Consider the following 6,732-nt stretch of genomic DNA (forward strand, 5'->3'; position numbering starts at 1 on the left):
CATAGTCTTGCAAAGTGTCAGGCACCGTAAAGCCCTGGCCTTATCGCCTCTGCCGGAATAATCTCAGCTTCTTGCATTCACTGCGTGCCTAATGGTGAGCTTGGGCAGCTTGCATGCTTTGAAGGCTATATTTTGCCGTGACTAGCTTCATAGTCAGAAGAGCAAGATTTCAGTGCTCCTCCTCCCCCACCCCCCTTGGTTGTTGCTCTGCTGGCAAAAATGACAGGGAGGCGACCTGAATCGAAATGAACCATATACTAATCTGGCCTGAATCTTTGCCTCTCAGAGAAACCATCCTCAAGCTAGTTAGCTCTGCCCACCATCTTTATGCCCCATCTCTGCTGCTGCAGGTGCCCGTCGTATCAGCCCACAGGACTCCTAACAACCCCTTCTGCACTAGGCTGAGATCCAGAGATGCGCAAGCCAGAAGCAGACGTAACACAGTGCTCCTTGCGCGTGATCTCCTGTAACGCCTAGCACTTTCCTTCCGGTATGTTACAGTGCCCAGAAATGTCTCGCACAAGTGAAAAGAAAATGGCTTAGGGTACTCCGTTTAATTTATTCCAAGGGTTTTTCACTCTTCCACTTGTGCAAGGATCCTACTAGTCCATGCAGAAATCTTCCGGAGGATCCAAGCTCTTATACTCTCTCTCTCGTGTCAAATTATACCGAGCAAGGAGAACTCATTGTGGAGGGTAAGTACCTGTAGGTGTTCTAAATGAAAAATTGAAGTTGCTATCCCAGTGAATAAGAAGCAGGGCTGCCTTCTGATTTTTAGAGTGGCCAGAGCGATCCCCCTACCCCTTTAACACTGCTAAGTGTTGAGAGCCAGCATGGTGTAGTGGTTAAGAGCTGTAGTTTGGAGCGGTGGACTCTGATCTGGAGAACCGGGTTTGATTCCCCACTCCTCCACATGAGTGGCGTAGGCTAATCTGGTGAATTGGATTTGTTCCCCCACTCCTACACAAGAAGCCAGCTGGGTGACCTTGGGCTAGTCACACTCAGCCCCACCTACCTCACAGGGTGTCTGTTGTGGGGAGGGGAAGGGAAGGTGATTGTAAGCTGGTTTGAGTCTTCCTTAAGTGGTAGAGAAAGTCGGCATATAAAAACTAACTCTTCTTCTTCTAAGTGCAGTCACAGCCATTGCCTTTTACCCCCGCATAATTCAGACAGAAGCAGAAGGGAGGCACCTGTTGCTTCTCGGTTCCCACCTTTGCTGCTTGCTTATTAATTTACATTATTTATAGTTTGCCTTTCTCACTGAGACTCAACAGTGGATGGCACAATGCAAATCAACACGATGGGATGTCGAATAAGCAACATAGTAGGATTGGGACTGCAGAATCTGAAAACAAGCAGGAAGTCTGAAACGGAGCATAATTATTAACATGGCATGGTAAATAATGCATAAATTATGTAGGATAGAAGAAGAGTTAGTTTTTATATGCCAACTATCTCTACCACTTAAGGGAGACTCAAACTGGCTTACAATCACCTTTCCCCTCCCCACAACAGACACCCTGTAAGGTAGGTGGGGCTGAGAAAGCTCTAAGAGATCTTTCAGGACTGCTTTTTGGGAGATCGTTTTGTATACTCTCCACTTTTCCTTTCTACAGAATAAGAGGGTTTAGATCCACCATCTTCCCTGGTATGCAGGTGCCTGCTCACTGAACAGATTACAGCTTGGCAAACCACTATAATGTAGGTCACGGAATAACAAATTGCTCGCCTTCTTTCTGGGGAGCTAAACTAGAACTAAACTAGAGATCTGTCGAGATGACAAAGATTAGCTTCCCACAGGTGATGATCTGAAGATTGCTTTGTTTCTTGCTGTTACCTGCATTTCTCTCTCTCCTTCCCCCCCACCATGGGATTTTACCCAGCAGCTGAAATGTAATTTCATCAACTTCAGAAATTGATGCCTTTTCAAAATGCATGAATGAAGTTGCCTTATACTAAGTTAGACAATTGGTCTTTTCCCCTGGTGTCTTCAAGATGATCGCTGGAGGGAAGGGAACGAGGAAGAAACATGTATCCAAACCACCAATATTCCCCAGTCCTCCTAAATAACTATTTCTTAATTGTCCAACAATACAGACATAACTTCTTGTGGGGCGGGGGTGGGGGGTGTAATGAAAAATCCTGCAGTTAATTTGGCTTAGATCCATGCACTTTTTCTGCTTGCACTTCTCTTTGTTGTGGGGGTGGTCCTTCATAGGGGAGCAAGTGTTCATTTTTTCAGGTGTCTTTCAAGGGCCCCCAAAATTGTGGAGCAAGAATGCCTCTGCAGTGAAGAAGAACACATGCAATAACATGGATAGGCATGAGAGCCAGCGTGGTGTAGTGGTTAAGAGCAGTGCTTTGGAGCAGTGGACTTTGATCTGGGGAACCGGGTTTGATTCCCCACTCCTCCACATGAGCGGTGGATGCTAATCTGGTGAACTGGATTTGTTTCCCCATTCCTACACACAAAGCCAGCTGGGTGACCTTGGGCTAGTTACAGCTCTTAGAGCTCTCTCAACCCTACCTACCTCACAGGGTGTCTGTTGTGGGGAGGGTAAAAGGATGCTCTGCATAGAAATCTTGGTATTCCTTGGTGGTCTCCCATCCCAAGTGCTAACCGGGGCCGATCCTGCTTAGCTTCCAAGATCTGATGATATAGGGCTAGCCTGGGACATCCAGGTCAGGGCCGTGGCCTAGATACCAGGACCAAAAGATTGTAGTTAGAGTGTGTGTGTGTGATTTTTGCCATCAAATCACAGCTGATTTATAGCAACCCCTGTTGGGGTTTTCAAGGCAAGTGATTAGGCAGAAGTGGTTTGCCATCGCTTTCCTCTCCAGAGTCTTCCTCGAAGGTCTCCCTTCCAAGTACTGGCCCAGCTTAGCTTCTGAGATCTGATGAGATCGGGCTACACTATACCATTCCACATTCCGCAGTTAGCATTCGCGTAATAATAATAGTTTGTGTGAGGATTGTGAAAGCTATATGAGGGGGCTGTTATAAGCAGGTAACAATCTGCTGCATGATTAAGTGAAATAACACAGGAGCAAATCAATAGGGGAAAAGTAGCCAACGTTAACAACAACAAAAAAGAGGAACCTGTGAGCCATGCGTAGATGGCACCAGCCATAAAAAATTCAAGAGACAGAGCACTTAGTTTGGGGAGTGGGCTACAGGCAGGTGGCGGCGGCTTATATCAGTGTAAAGCGGTTACATTGACATGAACGAGTGCATCCACCTCTACGAGGCACTGGGGAAGCTCTAGTTCTGCATTATGAAAATGAGCCCCTGGAAAAAAAAGAACAGACCCTGTAAGCCACTGGAGGAGGGAAGACATGATATATCTTGGGAATGAACACTAGAAATAAAGCTGGCTGTGTAAAAAAGGGGCAGGACAGAAACCCGTGCAGAGTTAATGTAAAGCAGAGGCTCCCAAACTTTTTGAGTCATGGAGCATTTTTCAGGAGAGAAATTTGTCACGGAGCACTAATTTTCACCTAGCACCTATAAACTAAACCAGATGCCAGTAGTATTTTTCTTTCCAGTCTCTTCATGGAGCACTAGGAGATGTTTCGTGGAGCACAGTTTGGGAACCTCTGATGTAAAGGGAAGATCTAGTTCAGATTTTTTCAGCCATGAAGTTGAGGCTGATTGCTAGCCTAACTTTACCTCTGAAGGGATGTTGTGAGATTAGAGGGGGGAACTGCCATGGGTTCTGCCCTGAGCTCCTGGAAAGTAAGGCAAGGTAAAAATGCACACATATCGATGGAAACCCCTGACCTATGTTCACAATAGCAATTTAAATACCCCTAATGTGAAATTAGAAGAAGAGCCCCATGACGCAGAGTGTTAAGCTGCAGTACTGCAGTCAAAAGCTCTGCTCACGACCTGAGTTCGATCCCGATGGGAGTCAGCTTCAGGTAGCTGGCTCAAGGTTGACTCAGCCTTCCATCCTTCCGAAGTCGGTTAAATGAGTACCCAGCTTGGTGGGGGTAAAGTGGAAACGACTGGAGAAGGCAATGGAAACAAATCCGTAAACATAGTTTGCTTAGGAAACGTTGGGATGTGACGTCACCCCATGGGTCAGGAATGACCCAGTGCTTGCACAGGGGTCTACCTTTACCTTTAATGTGAAATTAGTTACTGCTGTCCTGTACTCTTTTGCTCTGAAAAATGTGCATCAGTTCTAATTCTGCCAGTTCTAATACTAGATGTATTTGGAGATGCATTTCCTACATTTGGAGGAAATGAGCACTAAGATACCAATACTTTAGTGGCCTGCAGTGACTGAAGTGGTAAAAGGTAAAGGTCCCCTGTGCAAGCACCTGGTCATTCCTGACCCATGGGGTGACGTCACATCCCGACATTTACTCGGCAGACTTTGTTTACGGGGTGGTTTGCCAGCGCCTTCCCCAGTCATCTTCCCTTTACCCCCAGCTAGTTGGGTACTGAAGTGGACAGGTGGGAAAATAGAGCAAGATTCACTGCTGGTAACGTTCAGTCTTTGAATGACTGGTCTCATTCTCCCTTTCACAAAATGTGACATGCAAAATCTTCGTTTCCTGCATTCTGTCTTCACTCATAATTTTCTCCAAAGCTCTTATGCATTGTTTTGCAAATATTTTGCCAGAGGGCCCATTAAAATAATTTTGTTTCTTTGTGGGGTGGTATGTTAAATCATTTCAGCCCCTGACCTACAGTGGTAGCCACCAGGGAGGAAGGATATTCTTCACAGATCTGAATATTCAGATCCATGATCATGAAACAGAGCCCGGGTGTTTCTAAAGCTGGAAACTGCACTGCGCTTTGGATGTTTCTTCTTGGTGACATGTCACCAGTTCAGTCCTGGACTACTGGTCTTGAGAACTGTGACTGACCCAAGGTCACCCAGCAGGCTTCATGTGAAGGAGTGGGGAATCGTACCCGGTTCTCCAGATTAGAATCCACTGCTCTTAATCACTACACCATGCTGGCTCTCTGGAGCACATGACTGAGCATGGAAGTATCTTATTTTTCAACTGACTAGATGTTTTGAGTGCAATCCAGTCTTGTACAATCCCAGAGGCTTCTTGTGACAGCAACAACATTTGGATCATTGCATACATGGAGTGCTATTAATAAAGAGTTATGCTGATGAAGATCTATCAGGGAATTCTGCTAACTAGGAAACTGGGGAGGGGCTGTGGCTCAGTGGTAGAGACTCTGCTTGGCATGCAGAAGGTCTGAGGTTCAATCCCCAGCATCTCCAGTTAAAGGGACTAGACAAGTAGGTGATGTGAAAGATCCCTGGAGAACTGCTGCCAATCTGAGCAGACAATACTGACTTCGATGGACCAGGGGTCTGATTCAGTATAAGGCAGCTTCATGTGTTCATGTGAATTATGAAGATTTTTTAAAGGATGTATGGTGATTTAGATACTAATTGGCTTTGTGTGACAAAATCTAGAATTTTATTTTGCAGGAGAATGTTCAGATAATAGGAGCTGCACTGAATGTATAAGCAATTTTATAGGTAGTGTGGGGGCAGAGGGAAATGGAGGGTTTAAAATGGGGTCATGGTTTAGATTTTGTAGGTCAGCTTTCCACTAGGATTTCAGTTGATTGATGTGATTAGTCAGTCTTCTGAATTTTTCATGTGTCCTGCCACACACCTGTGCATTAACTCGAGCGAAAGTAACATCTCTTTCCAGGTTTTTAGATTTGTGTCTGAAAGAGCCACCCGCATACAGTGCTTTCCAGTGCACAGAAGTGTATTTCCTAGATGTTTTTAAGACATGTGCCTTATTTTCTTTTAAAGTAACTGTAGTTTTTAATGATGATTATTGCTGAAAGAGATTTGGGAATTTCTTGCCCCCCCCCCCTCCATGCATTGACATCTGTACGTTCTGTGTGAAACTTCTTCCATTCCTCTGTTTATATTTCTGTTTAGCACAGGGTATTTTCTACGTTGCTGAAAATGCATGTTATAGAAAAAGTATTAAAGTGGCAAAAAAATTTCTGTCTGTGTGCAAGCTTGACTCCGATAAGATGAAGGCATAGGTGGAGGGAAATAACAGATTTTATCCATTCCACAAGTGTGTACAAGTAGTCTTTAATAGAAAACAACCCAATATATTCAAAACATTTCTTATTAGTTCAGTTTCATGTTTTAGCTGATGCTCTCTCTAGGGTTACCAAGCTCCGCGTGGATTGCATTCATAATCTTTGCCCATTCTATGATCCTGATAAAAAAATGATTGTTTATTGACTGCAGACAACAGAAACTCTTACAGTCTTAAAATCTTTGCTGATCTGTTAAGTACAGATGCATAGCTGCGTGCGTGAGGTTATCTTCTCTTCTCTGGCCGAGTATGTCTGTTTAATTCAATACTGATAAAGTCAGCTGATGTGCAGACTTGCCAGCCGTGGTTGTTTGTGTATTAAAGATCACGCACATTAACTCCGGAGAGAGGACCTGATGTTTATTGTAAAGAATGCATACATAAACCTTCAGTGCCAGTCCTGTAAATCAATGATCTCCTTCAGAGCCTTATTTACGTTCCTGCTAGAGCAGTGAAAGAACAAATGGCACAATCACTGTGAGTTTCAATATGTTGGTATCTGTCAAATAACATCCAAGTCTTTAATTTCCACATGTTCTTGTCGTTTCGCATGTCTTAAAGCACATGTAAAATAAGGCCCAAAATAACCATGGGGGGGGGGGGAACTGCATGTGGATTGCTTTATGCTGT

The sequence above is a fragment of the Euleptes europaea genome, chromosome 4 (assembly GCF_029931775.1).
Source record: "Euleptes europaea isolate rEulEur1 chromosome 4, rEulEur1.hap1, whole genome shotgun sequence".
Classification (NCBI taxonomy): Eukaryota; Metazoa; Chordata; class Lepidosauria; order Squamata; family Sphaerodactylidae; genus Euleptes; species Euleptes europaea.